This window comes from Sceloporus undulatus, chromosome 1 (genome assembly GCF_019175285.1).
Source record: "Sceloporus undulatus isolate JIND9_A2432 ecotype Alabama chromosome 1, SceUnd_v1.1, whole genome shotgun sequence".
In the NCBI taxonomy this organism is placed as follows: Eukaryota; Metazoa; Chordata; class Lepidosauria; order Squamata; family Phrynosomatidae; genus Sceloporus; species Sceloporus undulatus.
In genome coordinates, this window is record NC_056522.1 from 206406221 (window position 1) to 206425082 (window position 18862).

General features: G+C 42.2%; 1 protein-coding gene across 4 annotated transcripts in view; it reads left to right on the top strand.

Annotated features, from left to right (window-relative positions):
- Positions 1-18862, top strand: part of WIPF1 (WAS/WASL interacting protein family member 1) — a 73704-nt gene that overhangs the window by 17302 nt on the left and 37540 nt on the right. For 2 of the 4 annotated variants that reach the window (XM_042472932.1, XM_042472959.1), the window contains exon 2: positions 11926-12035. The gene's annotated coding sequence lies outside the window, so the exon portion shown is untranslated. Of the gene's footprint in view, positions 1-1906; positions 1956-3259; positions 3305-11925; positions 12036-18862 lie in introns of those variants that run through there. The other 2 variants (XM_042472951.1, XM_042472940.1) reach the window with 2 other exon arrangements.

Below are 18862 nucleotides of genomic sequence, written 5' to 3' on the forward strand. Positions count from 1 at the left end.
TTGGCCAGTGGGGTTTCCATGGCCAAGCAGGAATTTAAACCCTACACTCAAAACACTACACCACACTGGCTCAGTATGACTCTTACATGATAGAAAAGGGATTTTTGGCCTGAGATCAAATTCCAGTTTGGAAAAGGTCTAGCAGGATCATATCCCATCAATGGGAAGGACTAAGACCATGATGCTAAGCTATATCATTGCATTCCAAACTGCAAACTGGAGTTCAATTCCATGCACCAGCTTTTTCTGACTATAAGCATCCCTTTATCACTTACCTCCAATTGCTGACTAGAAATAACAGCAGAAAAAAGTTGGGCCAGATGAAGAATCCCCACAGGTTGCATTTGACTTGTGGACCAAAGGAGTTCAAAAAGTTATTTTAAAAAACTTAATTCCAAGGCTCAGCAGTTAGTAGTGTTGCATTTGCAACTTTTCAAAATAATTTTTCAGTTTCCCGCTACTCAGACATAATTAATATAAGTAATGTTAGTTTTAAAAACATCTGGATAGGGTTACACTCCCCCTATAAGACTGTGTTTGCAGCTTGGAGGTGCTTCAGCATCCTTGCTCCAAATGACTGCTCAGATAAATGTAACAGCTATCATCATCATCTAGAGAAGCACACAGCATGAGTTGACGCTTGAATTAAGTGCTGTTCTTCCAGGCTACAGCCCTGTCTCTATAAATGTAATTTTAAAAGTTACTATTATACTGCATAAGGACTAAGGTTATCCCTTGGCACATTACTGTTATCTAATGCCTTTATTACTGGGAAAGAATGAATCTGTGGCAAATGATTTTATATTAATAACTAAAGAGCAAAACAGATGGGCGGAAAGGGCGGCTTGAAGCTACCCCTTCCAAAAACTGGTTGAGGCCCCGGCGAACACGCACCACAACCTCAATCTGCCTTTTCACCAGCCAAAAAAAGCGACAAAAATCTGCTCCTTTTTCAACTGGTGAAAAGGTGGCTTTTCCTGCCCCACCATGACCCCATGGCGGCTTCAAGCCGCTCTGGTGGGTTGCAGCATATAAATGCTGCACCGGTGGAGCGCCTTGCAGCGCCTACATCCAGGCAGCTTCCAGGCGGCATCAGGGCGGTGTGGGAACATGAGTGCATATAAACACTGCACTCCCAAGCCACCCAGATGGCAGCTTTAAAGGGCCGTCTGTTCAGGCCCTAAGTCACTTCTTGGTTTCTTGGCTCCTGCAGCAAATGTTGGTCTATGAGTTTCTGTTAGTATCTATTCCTGTGGTCCTCACAAGGTGCTAAGAGCCACGTTGGTTTCTCAGAATTGTGTCCATTTGGACAGAGGCTGCTGCCACACTAAAAATACAGTTTGACACTGCTTTTAACTTCTGTGGATTAATTCTATGGAATTCAGGGATTGTTGTGGTACCAGTGCTCTCTGACAGAGAAGACTAAATATCTCACAAAACTACAAATCCCTGAATTCCAAAGCAGTGAGCCATGGCAGTTAAAGCAGTGTCAAACTGCATTAAATCTGCCGTATAGATGCAGCCAGAGTCACTTATTTGAACATGAGGGCTTAGAACAAGGGCCTGAAGAGGCCATGCTGGTGAACCAACAGAGTCTATTTTTGGAAAAGTAGACTGCCTTCTCTAAGGCTCAGCTTTGGGGTGTTGTCATCCTGTAGCGCTTTCTCTCACCAAGGGCTGTTTACTTGGTTCTTCCTGTGTACAATGATAGGCAGTGTTGAACCTTGCTTTTCATTTGGCAATATCACATGAGGTCTTGTGCAACAGTAGACCTTTAAATAGAATCGGTGCAGATTCCCAGAACATTTCTCTCTCTTCTTTTCTCAGATTTAAAGGGATCTCTGTGACCTGAGACTAAACTAAGTAAAGGGGTCGTGGCCAGCAACCAGCTTCTTAATCAGAATCAGTGGGAGTTTAAAGGATCTAAAATAGCCTTGCACTCTTATGTCATGAAAGTAAGCCCATGCTTATCTAATTAAAAAATGTTTTGCATTTCCTCCGGTGGATCGGTCTCTCTAGCTTTGGCAAAACTTCAGAGGACTAGCATTTCAGTGCTAGAAAGTGGTTATTTTCAAGAATGCTTCATTGAGAACATGCCTGGTTGAAAATGGCACAAGCTAGAAATCTTCATGGACCATGTTTTGTTCTGGGCCCCTGCCATGGTTTGTGGTGAGGTAGGTTGAAAGGTCTTAGCCCCACCATTTGGACTGCCCCCACACTGCAGAAATAATCCAGTTTCTTATAACTTTCACTGACATGCCTCAGTGTCATGGAAATCTGGGAACTATAGTTTTGTGAGAAATTTAGCCTCCTGTGCTGGAGAGGTCTACTACAAATCCCATAATTCCATAGCATTGAGCCAGGGCTGTTAAAAAGGTGTCAAATTGGTTTATTTCTTCAGTGTGGATGCAGCCTTAGCTGGCTAATATGTCTTTCAAACTGAAGCAAACCCCAATGACTTCAGCGAGGCTTACCTCCAGTCTCATTTCTTCCAGTCCAAAAATTAGACCAGATCTGGAAAACATTCTTAAAGATGAAAGAACTGGAGGTCATGTGGTTCTTACCATTTGATTTACATTGCTTCTTTGCTCATAAACACCACAGAATATCTTGGCTTATTAAAAAAAAGACAACTCTGATTTCTTACAGATCATGCTATTTGTGCTGCAAATATAGGAGTGAATACCTTTTAAAATGAATAGAGCTTACCTCTGATCACAGGCGTAGGATTTGGGGGGGGGGGTATACTGACCATAAGATTTATTTCAAATGCAAATCCAAAAAAGCAGTATTTCAGAAAATGATCAGTTGGAATTAATTGGAAGCCTGAAGTTAGTCTAACTTACAGTGATCCTAAGGTGAACCTATCATGGCCTTTTCTGAGGTTGAGAACGTGTGACTCAGTCATGGTCACCCAGTGGGTTTCCATGGCTGAATGGAGAATTGAACCTGATCTCCAGAGTCATAGTCCAACACTCAAACCATTACAAATAGCACATTACAAATTAGCAAATAAGGTAGAGGTCTTTGTCTCTTTCACTGACTGTCATGGGGGGGGGGGGGGGGGAACAGCTATAACCTTTTTTCTATTAGTCAGAACTGGAAATTTGTCAGCGTAGAAGCCCCTTTTGAAGGAAGTAAGCCTACCAAAAGGCAGATAGGAAAAGAGGTGCATGGTTTTTTGGTGCTATATTACCATTTTATTTTATTTTTTATTTTTAAAAAGGAAAACACCAATAATTACTTTGTTTCTTGGCAGAATTGGATGATTTGGCTATCGGTTCATCCCAACCCTACATTCCTGGTGAGACTTCACTGTTGGCTTTAAGGTTGGGAGAAGGAAGGGAAATGGGACATATTTCAAAATGAGGCAGGTGTTCTATTTTTTTGTGGGAGGTTGTTAGTCTAAGAAATAAGAATTATACTTGATTAACTAGTGATCATGACTGACTAATAAAATGCAATACCATCCAAAAGCCATAAAACAGTGATACTTTTATGGGGCCAACCAAAATGCACAAAATCTGTAACGCAAGCTTTCCACTGGCTTCTTCATCAGCCAAAGGTGTTAAAAACGATACAGGAGAAAAAATATTTTAAAAATATTATAAAGGTAGTCACAGGCCTGTATTTTGTCAAGATGTTCTTGATGTTCTGAGTTAAGATGGTGTGGAGGAATAGCTATGCGGGCAGGCTTCTTCTTTTGGATATGTCACATTTGGAACTAAACATTCCAAAATCCAGGAGATAAAATTTAAATTTCATTAGTAGTGCAAAAAGGTATTTCTTTTGAGATCTAGGATGTCTTTGTCCCTTGTGAGGTCATGCATTTTATGCATTTTGGTTGTTCCAATAAAGATTTAACTGTTTTGTGGAATCTGGATGCTACTTTGCTACATGGCCAATTCGGCTACCCATGAATAGGTTTTCACGTAAGACTAGTGTTCACAAAGCAAACTGTTGGCTTGGTATAAAAATATCTAAACATGCATCTTGAGGTGGTTTGGCTTTGAATAATAATACATGAACAAGAATTTCCACTGGCCAAACATAACCAGATGGCTCTGCATCTTATGTTAACTTCATCTTAAGTTATTTCCTACTTTAGAGAGCATCTTGCTCCCCCCCCCCCATCCCAGCACACATCAAAATACTTGGCTACTTATTTACTGGCTGGCAAACAGAGCTACAGTACTCAACACAACATTCTACTGCAGATTCCAAAAATCCTAATGCTAATTCACTTGAAATTGGAAGCAACCATCTGGCATGCTTTCCTTTAATCTTGGCCCATTTTCGAGGACTTTTTCCTACACATTGATTGAAATCCCAGCCATCCTGCATGTGTCAGGGACTTTTGGAAAACTAATAACTAACATTTTTATAAAAGGGAGAAGTGTACCCAAAGTGCTTCACAGGCTTGTTTTTTTTATTATTATTATGCCCATTTTGCATAGAAGAGGTTGACACTAGGAGTAGGTAGCTTGCTAAGGGCCAGCTAGTGAGCTCACTAGATGATAGTCAATTTAGGTAATTTCCCGATTCTGTTTAAACTCCTCTGCTGAATCAGCTCTCTTACATGTGCATACAGAAACAATTCACTTATTTCCCAATATGTAGCCCCTTTTCACCTTCCTTGTGGTACTGGATCTTGCATATTTTGTTTTCAAACTGAATATGCAGAAATTTGAAGAAGAATTTTTGTTGTTGTGTGCCTTCAAGTCTTTTCTAATTTATGGCATCTCTAAGATGACTCTATCACAGGGATTTCTTGGCAAGAATTATTCAGTGTTTGCCTTTGCCTTCTTCTGAGGTTGAGAGTGTGTGACTTGCCCAAGGTCACCTAGTGGGTTTCCATGGCTGAGCAGGAATTAAAACCCTGGTCTCCAGAGTTGTTGTAGTCCAGCGTTCAAACCACTATGCCATGTTGGCTGGAGGAGGAATACATAATATATATTATAAACGAAGGGTGGATCTGGGATCTGTCTTTTGTTGACTGAAGGGTGCATTTGTTTAGTTTTTCAGGGTTTCCCACATGCAAGACATCACATCTCGTAGTGTTTCCTTTCCTCCCATAGCATTTTCAGGTGACTGGAGAGACTGTTGAGGAAACCCATTATCGAACCAAACCTCCTCCTCTTCCTCCTCCAAATCAGTTGGCAAAGATGCAAGAAAGGGCCTTCTTGATAGCTGCCCCTAGAATCTGGAATTCCCTTCCTAGAGAGGCCAGATTTACATGGCCCTCTCCTTGTTGTCCTCCCATTGGCAAGCTTTTTATTATGACAGGATTTTAAAACAGAAAGGTTTTAAAGAATCGGCTAGAGGTGTCCTGTATTGTCTTAACTGGATTGCTTTTAATAGTTTTTTTTAATATTGCATTTTATTCTTTTAACTTGAGGTTTGAATTGTTTTAACACTGTGTCTAGTTATGTTTTGTATGTTTTCAGTTGTATTGTGGTTTTTTAAATTGTGAATTGTTTTGAGTCCCAATTTTGGGGAAAAAGCAAGATAGATAGATAGATAGATAGATAGATAGATAGAGCTAGAATCAAACAAAGCTATGTTTACAGCAAAGTTTCTTCAAGTCTTTAAGAAAGAAGAACAAAACTTTCTTGGGGGGAAATGTTTCTGACTGAGACCTGGAGGCAACCTTTTGCCCTGTGAAGTCTGCATTTTTGGTCACCAGTGACATGAGTTTTAAATGCTGCGAGGCAGTTCCTCTACATGTGCATTAAATACTCCTACCAACAGGAGACTTGGCCTATATTTCCCATGCTCTAGTTCACCCTCTATAACCGAACACCCGCTGTTCAGTAATTTGCAGCAACCTAAGGTGCTGATAATTAACAAAAGAAGATCAAAATAGCCGCAAGGATCTTAGAGGACAGCAACAGGAAAGGTTCAAATTTTGTGATACAACCCATTGTGTTTTTGTACTTCAAAATGTTCACTGTGCGGAAATGTCATTGTTTCTGTGGATTTACCTCGTGCATTTGTACATTTTAAAAATCTTGGCTGAGCTTATTTTCCTTAGGACTTGAACTTTTTACATAAAGGTTGGTATTTTGACATCACTGCTTTGTTGTCATTAACCTCATTTTTATGTATTTAAAAGTAGAAGAATAGATGCATTTTAAAGAGAAAATAAGTTGATACCACTACATTTTATCGGTGCAAATGGTGGACTGCTATAGTTGGCTCACTACTGGGGCCCTTTCACACTTAGTTGTTGTGTGCCTTCAAGTCATTTCTGACTTTATAGTGACCCTATCATGGGGTTTTCTTGGCAAGTTTCTTCAGAGGGGATTTGCCATTTCATCCTTTGCGGCTGAGAGAGTGTGACTTGCCTAAGAGCACCTGGTGGGTTTTAATGGACAAGTGAGGATTCATACCCTGGTCTCCAGAGTCATAGTCTCACACTCAAAACACTACACCACACTGACTAGCCTTTCATACTATACAGTCATAGAACTATGAGACAATTTTATCTGCCACTGCAACATACTCACCTTATGGTATTTGTCACTGATGTGCCTGCTTATGATTAGCTAACACAGCACATGTGCATGTGCTAGCATTTGCTCACTCAGTGATAGGGGAACATTGTAAGCCCAAGGGCTGGATTGCCACTCAGACAAATCTCCCAAACACTATGGGGCCATTGAGACTACACTTTACCCCGGATCAGAAATCGATTCTTTCACGTGAAGTTCATATTGGCCCCGAATCTCCCACAAGCGAATCAGAGGCATGCACAAGCGTTTCGTGGCAAATGCCCCTTAGCGCGGGTCATTTGCAATTGGGGCAAAAGCCGTCTCTTTTGGAAAAACCCGGGTTCTGCTGAATATGAACTTGTCCCCGATCATGACCAGGAGGAGGAAGGAGCCAGAGGAAGGATGCAAAAAAGGGGAATCTGACAGGAGGCAAATGACAGGAGGCAAAAAGGGGGAATCGGGGTGACTGACGTGGTCAGTGCAGGGCAGGTCAGAGGGCCAGAGCAAGCCACGCCTCTGCTCTCCAACAGGGAACTTTCCCTTTTTGTTTTTATTATTTTTAATTATTTTTGGCAAAAAATGTGCATGTTTTTTGCTTCAGGTCAGGGGTTCCCAACCTAAGGGTCGCGACTCCTTTGGGAGTCGCACCACCCCTTCTCGGGGGTCGCCAGGTTGGGAATCTCCCCTTCTCCCCACGGGTGCCGGCGCTGGAGCAGGCATCGGCGGGGAAAAGGGGAAGGGGGCGGGGCTCCCTCCTTTCCCCTTCCCCTTGCGTGTCCCCACGCTGGAGGAAGGGACAGGTGGGGGCTGCCTCCTCTCTCCCTTCCTTCCCGCGGGTGCAAGCACCTGCGAGGAGGAAGGGACGGGGGGGCGCCTCCTCCTCTTCTCCCCAGGACTACCAGGCAACCGCGGGGAGAAGGGGACGGGACTGCAAGCCCCAGTGGGCTTTGCAACCGGAAGTCCCACCCCTTTTCCCTCTGCGGCCTCCCTAAGTGGTTGGGAGGCTGGGAAGGGGTGGGACTTCCGGCCGCAAAGCCCGCTGGGGCTTGTAGGTGACTGAAAGTCCCGCCCCTTCCCAGCCTCCCAACCAATCAGGGAGGCCGCAGGTGGGACTTTCGTCCCCAATGGGGGTCACGGCCCAACAAAAGTTGGGAACTGCTGCTTCAGGTAGAGATATATTTAAATAGAACATGGCTAACTGCTTGTTCACTTTCCCTTTCATTTCCTCGCTTCCAGCAAAGGGGAAATGCTGCAAAGGGCACTTGCAAGACTTTTTTTTCCTTTGGGAAGAATGCTACAATGGAATGTTACAACGTTTCTTTTCCAAATTGGCAAATTGATACACACAGATGCTTTTGTTACTGTCTCTAAGGAATTCAGGGGTAGCCAGGAATGCAAGAATGCATGGCCATATCATTTCGTGGCATTCCAAGGTGAGGAATTTTATTATTATTATTATTATTATTATTATTATTATTATTATTATTATTATTACATGTGTAAGAGGCATTCTGGGGTGGCAAGGAGGGGGGATACAGGATGCAGAGATGGCATTAGCTTGCATTTTGGGGTTGAAAATGAGACCAAGGGCAGATCATAACCTGCACTGACCCAAATGCCCACAACACACACACACACACACACACACGATTTTTAAATTTGTCAAAATGTGCGCATTCTGGTGCCTGGTTCTTTTTTTAAAAAAAAAGGAGGGGGAGCACATTTCTGATGCCCCAATGAGTGCTGGAAACGTCACCTATGACGATCGTGGAACTGAAATTTGATTGACAGCCGGGCACCTTCATTTTAAACTCGATTTCTCCAGGTGGGCATTCAGTGTTAAAATACCCTGATTAGTAGTCAGCACTTGCATCTGGAGGGATTTGGGGAGGGAGAAACTGAAGCTTCCCAGTTCCTTCCAGTGCAGAAGTGCCAGTGAGAATGGGGCCTATGTACATGCAATGAGCATGATGAAGTGGATACTGCTGGCTAAAGTAGACAACGATTAGCTAGTCTGTATGCATCAAGCAGCTTCATATGTACTGGATGGGGGGGGGGGGGTTTGAACAAATAGGTCCTTTAAAGTCAAAAGCCTCCCCAGCTTCTGGGGTCTGCAGTATTACTAATGTCATCTGGCTGGAAACATGAAAACAAGATGGTCCTTGACAAAGTCCTCTGCTGTGCGGATTGAGTCATATTTCTTGGAAGCAACAGTAGCACATATCAGACCTTGTGCCTAAATGTATCCACCCACTCTTCACTCATTCTGCATTCAGTACACTCATAGGGACTTGACAATTCCTGCCTGTTTGGATTTGAATAGGCTTACTATCCTTATATTGCTAGTACAGTAAAAGAAGACTGGGCAGTTTCTTATCGAAAGCTCCTTGTGTTTAATGCATGTGTTTGTGTAGCTAGGCTTTTTGGATGTGCACACACACTCTCTCTGTCTCTCCCTCCTGCTTTCTCTCCCTCTCTTCTTTTCCCTAAACAATAGTCCACTCCCCCACATCCTGAATAACTCACTTCCGAGCTTTTATACCCTCCAACTGTCCCAGTTTGGCAGGGATAGTCCTGATTAAGACTTTTGCCGCCACTTTTAAAATGTTCCAGTTTCCCCCCCCCCCCCCCCCCCCCATTGGCCCCTTTCTCTTCAGCTTATTTTCAGTGCTGCAAACTGAGTTCAAACTGTAAAAGTAGTTTGTAATCAGTTAACTCAGCAGAGGGGAGAGGAGAGGAGAGGTGGAGCCTGAGCCTTCCCAGTAGGCTTAGGCAAAAGCAAACTGCTGTGGCTTCTTCTAGCTTGTCTGTTTTTCCTTGTTAATATTTTTTTTCTATCTTGACCACACTCTGATGTTGCTTGTCTGAGTATTCCTCACCTAAGAAAACCCTACGAAATTCATTGGGTCACCATCAGTCGACTGGAGACTTGGAAGGCACATAGACACACATGGCTCTTGCTGAATGAGAAGCTGTAATAGTTCCACATACTCCCAGGCTGAGAACTAAACTCTTATTAGAACTTAAACAGAAGCTTTTTCTGGCTCCTGGTGGCATATAACAACCAGCATGTAAAATGAAACTTAACTGAATGCTACTACTTTATCTCCCTATGGGTACATGTCAAGTAGCTATACTACTTGATAAAGGAATGACCTCAAATTTTGTTTTGCCCACAGCAGAAGAGGAAACACATGGGTTTTTTTGGTACTTCCTGTTCCTCACAAATTCAAAATGGAACTTCCTCAGTTTCCTACCGACTCATTCCCTCTAGCGAGAAACATTACTTTGCAAGAGACATCTAAAGACTCCATGTTGGGTGTGGTACCGTATGGAGCCACATGAACCAGGTAGTTTTGGTGCTTCCTAGGGTTTAGTTCCAAGCTCAGTCATGAAGCCCACTGGGTGATCTTGGGCAAATCACACTCTCTCAGCCTCACTGCAGGGCAATGGCAAACCTCCTCTGAACAAATCTTGCCAAGAAAACTCCATGCTAGGTTCGCCTTAGGGTTGCCAAAAGTCAGAAACAACTTGGAAGGCATACAACAAAAACAAATCATGCCCTCCTGCATTGTAACTGTCTGAAGATGCCATACTTGTGCCCCCTGCAATGGCATCTGTTGACTTCTCAGCAGATGAGGCCTGCTATACTGTCCAAAGAGTGCTAGCATTTTCATTTTTCTCTCTGTATGTGTGCACCTTCACGTCACCTATCAACTGATGGTGACTCCATAAATTTCATAGGGTTTTCTTAGGCGAGGAATATTCAGAGGTGGTTTTGCCAGTTCCATCTCTGAAATTTAGGATACACCAACCTGGTTGGTGGTCTCTCATCCAAATACTAACCAGGTATGATCCTACTTAGCTTCCAAGATCAGCTGTGATCTGGTGCCTTTAGGGTATTAACAATTAGATTAGTTCTAAGTTGAATGGAAAGACAATGGAGCAGTGTCTCCTGAGCAAACATCAAGTAACTTCCTGAACTCTTCAACTTCCCTTCAGCTTCTTTCACACTTGGGGGGGGGTCTACCACAAAAAGCTTTTTCTTGCTAACTGAAAGATCACTTTTACCGCATGCACAAAAAAAATTATTCCAACATAAATAACCATTTGCCTCTTCAGCTTTTGGCACAATTTTCCAGTAGGGCTCTGTGTCCAGACTTGAATGCAAGCTTCACAACCTTGTCCCCTCTGTATTTTTAATACACAAATGGTCCTGCTGTGAGAAATAAGGACTTCAGGACAGAGAAATTATCTGAAGAACACAAACCAGTACTTCAGGATTTGCATGGCTAAAGACAGGGCTGCCGCTAACATTAGACAAAGTGAGACAGCTGCCTCAGGCTACAGTTTAGAGGTGTCATAAAGGAAGCAAATTGTCATTTATTTACTTGGTTATTATTGTATTTACTGTCAAGAATGGGAAGAGGTGTTTATGGGACTGATTGTCTCATGTACCAGAATAACTTGGCTAGCTTTGAATACAATGCATTTTGACTTGTGTGACTGGCTTTTACTGCTCTGCCTTAGGCAGAAAAGTATCTTGATCATTGATACAGGCATGCCTCTAATAACAAAGCTCTGGCAAAGAAACTCCTTTTTACAAGATCTTTTTATGCCCAGCCAGCCCTCCCTTTCTTCCTAGCCCTCTGTCTAGCAGATTTTCTTTTAGCAGCATCAGCATTGGGGAATGATGGAGGGCTGGAAAAACACAGATTTGGTGTTGCATTGCAGCAGTATATCTCCAATAAATATTACAATAAGGTTTTAATAAAGGCTTTGTCTCTGTAGTCTTCTTTCTAAGTGGCCAGGGTTGGTTTTATCATTTGTGCACCATAAGGCATTGTGCTTATCTTTCTTGTGGAAGAAATAACCCTGTTTTGAAAACTCTGCTGGTTCTTCCTTTTGCACTGGTGTCTTTCAAAATTTCCTGTACTTCAGACCACAGTAGATAGGTATTGCCTGATCCAAAGTACAGTGGTGCAGTAGCTGGATTCCCATGTGAAAACAAATCAAGAAAAAGGGTCTCCTGCAGGAAGGCTTTGGAGCTATGAGGGAGTTAATAGGAGGGAGGTGGTGTGTGTGTGTGTTTCACATTTGTGTGGTCCTGTCTTTGTGGCTTAGTGCTGGCCAAAGCGACAGCATGGTTTACATGAGTCAGCAGTGTGTCATCAACAGATTTCAAAACATTAACACGCTCCCCCCCAAAAAAGGCTTTAGTATGGCCCTGAACTGACCAAAGAGGCATTCCTATACACTCCTAGTTATGTCTCATTGTGTTAACTATTTAATTTTGATGGACTCCAAGGTGCTGAACAGACAAAATGTAGCTGGTGGCATGATGCACAGAGAGGGAGGGAGGGAAAGAGAGAGAAGTATGAATATTCTTCATGAGAAAAAAAGTACATTAAACATTTTTTATTTAAACAAGGTGCTGTGCGGAAGTGTGGTGTCCTATGCTGCTCTCACAGGAAACAAGTAAAAAGCTGAACTGAATTTCAGAAGTGACAGGGCTGGCTGCTGCTGTTGAAGACATCACAGGTTTGTGCTTTTGTAGCAACTCCTTTTGTGTTTTTTTACCAAAGATATGTGTCATGTACTTTTAGGTTTGTCACAATTTGGGGTTAGAATGGTTTGTCTCATTAATTTTTTGATGGAGCACTATAAGTCTTCTATGTTCATGTGAGAATAAATCAACACACCACACTGTGCACAGGGAAGAACTAAACAGCAGGTTGGCTGGTTGATGGGTCGGTTAGTTGGCAAGTTACTTGGTTAGTTGATTCCTTATTGTTGGATGCCTTCGAGCCATTTCCAACTTATGGCAACTCTAAGATAAACCTGTTATGTGTGGGTTTTTTCCTGGCAAGATTTCTTTAGAGGGGCTGAAAAGCATCCAATGAGTTGTCATGGCAGAACTGGGATATGAACCCTTGTCTCCCAGAGTCCTTGTCCAACACTCACACCACTGTACCACACTGGCTCTCTGAGTCATCCTACTCTCCTGTAAAAAGATGAGGATTTCAGTATTTCATGATGAAAATATTGCTTTTGTCTGTAGCATATCTTATGTCTGAAGTAGAGAGAAAAAGTTAAAAATATATTTTTAAATTGAACTTTATAGTAATTAGCAAAATCACCACTAACCATAATCCATGGGATTGGGCTGCATATGAGGCTTTTTATGTGTATAAGTGTGTGTGTGGTTTGTTAGTCCCTGCCATCTTGTGTTGTATAGGTTTAGTCTCCCTTATCCAGAATTTAAAAATTCAAAATGCAGTGTGCCCGCATCATACGTGGGCACAATGTACGCAGCTTTCAGCATACGCTGAAAGCCGCACTGGGAGAAGTCTCGGCGCGCGTGCCACAGGCACAAGCCCCATTATTTTTAATGGGGCTCAATATGTGGAATTCCCCTTACACGGGGGGGGGGGATCAGATCCCCCACGTAAGGGAAGAAACCACTGTACTCCAAAATTCAGAATTGTTCACATGGATGGCTGAGGTAATAACATCTATGCTTTCTGATGGTTTAATATACACATATAATATATATGTATATATGTATATATAATATAGCTTCCGAGCGCAATACAAGGTGTTCATTATCACCTATAAAGCCCTAAATGGCTTGGGCCCAGGGTACTTGGAGAACCGCCTCTCCCCATATAATCCGCCCCGCACACTCAGATCGGCTGGGAAGCACTTGTTGACAGTCCCAGATTCTAAATACGCCACAACATCGCGTAGAGCCTATTCCATCTCGGCTCCTTTGCTCTGGAGCGCGCTTCCCAGTGAGCTCCGCTCGGCCACCTCCCTTGAGCGGTTTAGGAAGGAATTAAAAACCTTCCTATTCCAAACAGCTTTCCCCTAACTTTCTCCCTTTGTAGCCTCCTTCCTCCCCCTCACCGTTATTATCTTTGTTGCAAACATCTTATGCTAGTTGGATATTGCTATTGTGATTTTAATATATAATTGCTGTTACTGTGTATTGTGTTTTTACTCTGTAACTGTTATTGTTGTAACCCACCTTGATCTACAGAAAGGCGGGCTATAAATAAACATTTTATTATTATTTTATTATTAACATTGTTTCATGTACAGAATTGTTAAAAATATTATGTATAAAATTATCTTCAAACTCTGTGTATGAGGTGTATACAAAACATAAATGAATTTCTTGTTTAGACTTCTAGGTGTCTAGGACTAGGACTTCTAGATGTCTAGGCCCCATTGCCAAGATATTTCATGTACCATATATATTTGACTATAAGTTGAGAAATTTTTGCCCCAAAATAGCCTCCAAAATCCTGGGCAGATTTATGCACAGGGCAATAGGTCCTTCAACCAAGCCTCTCCTCAGTGGAGCTGCCTCCACAAGGGGCAGCCCAATTGGGGAGAGCCTGGGAAAGGCGAGCGATTGCCCCGCAAACCTCTCCCAGGCTGGGCTTCCTCCGCGAGGAAAGCCCAGGCAGGGACAGGTTTCCAAGGGCGAGCACTCGCCCTGGAGTCTTTCCCTCGCTGGGCTTCCTCCACAGGGAAAGCCAAGTTAGGGACAGGCTTCCAAGGGCAAGTGTTCGCCCTGGAGTCTCTCCCTGGCTGGGCTTCCTCCACAGAAAAAGCCCAGGCAGGGACAGGCTTGCAAGGGTGCACGTTCCCCCTGGAATCTCTCCCTTGATGGGCTGCCCCTTTAAGTCCAACCTCTACATATCCACGAGTCATATAAAAATCCATATTTTTTTGCCCCAAAAGTTGACCTCGACTTATAGACGTGGTCAACTTATAGACGAATATATACAGTATATTCAAGTATTCTAAAATCTGAAAAAGTCAAATCCAAAACACTTCTGGCCCCAAGCATTTCAGATAAGAGAGACTCAGCCTGTAATATAAGATGATGAATATTGCCTTTCTTCTTTTTTGTTGTCTTTCAATTTGAGCCTTCTTTTGCTAAAAGAATAGTTACTTTGAAAAGTAAAGAAAATAAAATGGATCCAGGATTCCAAGAGCTGCTTAGTGTTGCATAAGGGGGATCTGGATTCCTCACCCCTTCCCCTTTAAGAACAGAGCCTTAAACCCCATTTCCCTGCTATATTACAAACTGTTTTTGAAAAACTCAACAGTTTCAATTATGTTTTGCCATGTGGCCTTTGATGTGATAGTCTGTTTCATGGAAAACTAGTTTAAAGAGCAATGAGAGAGTCAGGGAACCAGTTTTATGGCTATTTGGACTATGTTTTTTGTGAACCATTCATTCACATTTGTCCTGAAATCCAGGCCTATAGATGCTTTCCTGAACCCAGTTTATTGTAGTGGTTAGAGTTTTAAACAAGGACTAAGGAGGCCCAGTTCAAATCCTCTAAAAAGGTTAATGGATGTACAAAATGGGGAAGAGGAGGGAGAATCATGTATGCTGCCTGTGACCTGCTCAAAGAAAGGATAGAACTTGAATACAGATAAATAAACCAAGACGAAGAACATGAATACAGCTCAGTGAATCAAAATGTCTGCAGCACATTAAAGTGCTTCTTGGAATTGGATCAGATGGCATAACTTTAAAATGTGGAGCATGCAGCAATATGTGATCTTTTTTATAGAATTCTAGAGTAAGCCAAGGGTTTTCTTGGCAAGATTTATTCAGAGGAGGTTTACCATTGCCTTCCTCTGAGGCTGAGAGCATTTGACTTGCCCAAGGTCACTCTGTAGGTTTCCATGGCTGAGTGGAGATTCAAACCCTGGTGTCCTGGTGCCCTTGTCCAGCTCTCATACCATTATACTGTGTTGGCTCTTAATTGTAATACTCTGCCCTCCCACTGCCTAGAGGTTAAAGGAAGGAGGCATTGGCACCAATGCAATTTTTTCTAAGTCGTGCCAGGGGCGGTTGTAAAAAAACAAATGTGGGATCCAGGGTGGAGGAAGGTTTAAATCCCAGATCCAAGCTGAACCCATGTCTTACTGAAGAGTTAAAAAAAGTCACATATGTAGCTGCATAATACACATTTAATTTATCATATAGTTTGACCATCTGTCTTTCTTGTCCCACTGGCATGTAATGTACAAATATTTGGTTTTCAGAATGTTTGTTTTAGAACATGCTTATTCTTGACATTAAGGCTTGGCTGGTGTTTTTCTCCCTCCTCATTCCCCAACCTCTTGATTTCATACGGTCACCAACACAGAGGAGAAAAAATACAATTTGAATTTTGACATATGTAATAAAATCTATACCTAGCATTTCCTGCTGCAATGAAAAGTTTCAAACCCCTCCCCATGGAAAGATTATATGAATTCTCAACATAGGTAGATTCAAGGAACTACTCTTAGATCTACAAAATTCTAATTTCATGATGGAAGAACACAAAACATCTGTTTTGCACAATATTTGTAGTGGCGAAGTCTGTGAGACTGGCTGCATGAGTTAGTATTGTGGTATGGTCATCACATATCCCCCCTTAGTGCTCACGGAACAAAGTGTGTAAAACTGAACTTGACCTCTGGGAGAGAAGAGGACATTGGGCTGGGATTAAAACCTCACCTAGTTTTTAGTAACAAGAGCAGCTTTCCCACAAGAGTTAGGGAAGCAAAGGAGCTGTTCCTTAGCAAGTGTGCAAGCAACAGGGAAAAGGGAACCTGGATAAAGATTAGTAGAGGAATCAAGAGCAGAGTAGACAAGGTGTTCAGACAAAAGTTGAATAATGATTGAGTTAGCTCAGAAGAAACCACATAGAATCAGGGACTGTGTGATATTGGGGAAGGAAGCAAAAAGATGAAGGAGTCTGGACAAGAGACAAGGAAGCTAAAGCTAGTGAAAGGAAGTTAGCTTATGTGCTGAAGCCAGCACAAGACTGTGGCAAAACGTCATCTAACTTGAGAGGCACAGGAGGGATCATGGCTGCCGCCTTTAGGTAGAGTGAAGCAACTGCCTCGGGTAGCAGATGCTGTGGTGGTAGAACACCAGCTGTGGTACCAGTCCCTCAGTTGTGGCACCATGAAGTGGTGGCACCCTCTGTCTTCTAAACTGGTCTGTGCCCTCAGGTATGGTGAAGGATGCTCTCCCGTTGCCTGTGTTGAAGGGAAGATCTAGTTTCTAGTCCATTCAGCTTCTGTGTATGGAATGGGAGGGGGAGGGCATTTTTTAAAATTTACATCAGGCATCAGAATGTTTTGGGTTGACCTTGGGAAGGGCTGTGCAATACTGGCAGGGAAGTAAATGGGTAGACAAAGATCTGGAGGGAAGTTGTTCATTGGGACTGTCAGTTAAGAAACCATAGAGACAATCCCAGTGTATGCATAGATAGATCTGGAAAGGTACCAAGCCTTGTGTAGAAGGAAAGCCATTCATTGTAGCATCTGCTATTCCACAGACTAAACCCTAAAAGAACCACAAGAGGGTGTGAGGATGTAGGAGCCTAGATTTTTCATTGATGTAAAGCGATTGAACATCTAGTTCCTTGTCTGCATGTTTTCCTCTTGGTTACTGATTACAGGTTGAACCTTCCTTATCTGAAATGCTTGGGACCAAAAGTGTTTTTGGGTTTCAGATTCCCCCCCCCCCAGATTTTGGAGTGTGGGACCTAAGTCTAAACATGAAATTCTTGTACTCTCCCTGGACGCGAAGGTGACTAAACTGAAGCTGTTGTACTTTGGCCACATCATGAGAAGGCATGACTGATTAGAAAAGACAATACTGTAATGCTAGAAAAGACAGAAGGCAATTGAAAGAGGCAGACCACACACCAAATGAATAGACTCAAGCCTGCATGACTTGAGCAGAGTGACTGAGGACAAGGGGCTTGGAGATGTCTCATGCACAGGGTCTCTCTGAGTTGAAGTTGGCTCAAGGGCAGTTTACAACAACACCAATACACCTTATCACATAGTGTGAAGGTAATTTTATACACATTTTAATAATTTTGTGCATGAAACAGTTTGTGTACATTAAACCATTAGAAAACAAAGTCTTCAGCATCCCATGTGGACAATTTTAGATTTTAGAATATTTTGGATTCTGGAATTGCAGATAAGAGAGACTCAGCCTGTACTAATTCCACTTTGGGTTTTATATGATGTACAAAACTGAATGGAAAATGTTTTTGAATACTTCATTTGAACATTCAAAAGTCATACAGAGCCAAGGAAACTCATGAACAGTGTGTTATACAAATGAATGATGTTACTTGATGAGAAAAACTGAGAAGTTAACTAAGAGGAAGTGGGGGAGTTAAGAGTATTGTGACAGAAGCAAAGAGGAAAAAACAAGAAGGGGTTTGTACAAAAATGGCACTGTCTATTTAAAAAAAGCATTCTTGGGGGGAAAGGTGTGATTGGGTAATTAATGTTGCAGATTAAAATAAGAGGGTATCTAGAAAATACACATAATTCAGTGAACATGGAAAAGATGGACATTTCCTGAAATGCTGAAGAAATATTCCAAACTAAACAGAAAGGAAAGAGAAACTGATTCAGAAGAGTAATTTATTTTTTCTTATCTTTATCTTGCAATTTTATTTTTATTTTATTTGAAAAATAAACTTGCTTTTAGGTTTAAGTGACCTTTTTTGAGAGGAAGGTGAGATATAAATGTAATAAATAAAAGAATATTCAATAAGGAAGTCAAATTGCAGCGGATAGCAAAAATATGACAATATCCCATGGTTGGATGTTAGTGTTAAGTGTGCCTTTTGTGGGCTGGCTTAGCAATACTGGAAAGAGGAAGATTTTTGAAATACAGTGGCCTTTGGTATCTGCTGGGGTATGGTTCCAGGACCCCCCGTAGATACCAAAGTCCTTGGATCTTCAAGGTCAGTTGTATACAATGGCATAATAAAATGTTGCACCTTATATAAAATGGCAAAATCAAGGCTTGCTTTTTGGAACTGTTTTCTTTATATATGTACCATATATTTTCAAGCTGTGGGTGGTTGAATCTGTGGATGCAGAATGAGAGGGCTGATTGTACCTCTGGTAGATTTGCTCTCATCCTTCATGTGGTACTATCTAAACTAAAGCTTTGAGAGCTGTTGTGGAATAGTTTGTGCCTCAGCTTGGTTTGCTCAGGCCTGGATAGTGAACAGTTGCAGTTTCTCAGCCTAACCAACTTTGATGGAATGATTCTTGTGATATAAAATGGGAAAAATATTATCTATGCTACTGGTGTGGGGAGGAGGTCTTTGGCCATGGTATTTCCTACTTACTAATAACATATTGGTTTTGCTTTTCATACTGGCCTAAATGCAGCAAATCCAAAAACTGGACCAATGCACAACAATTTGTCAGGGAGTTCTACATCATGTGCCAGTTGTGGCTGGTGGGTCCCATGTCATGGGGCAATGAATTCATTGCAGGTTTTAGTTCAGATTTACAGGAGA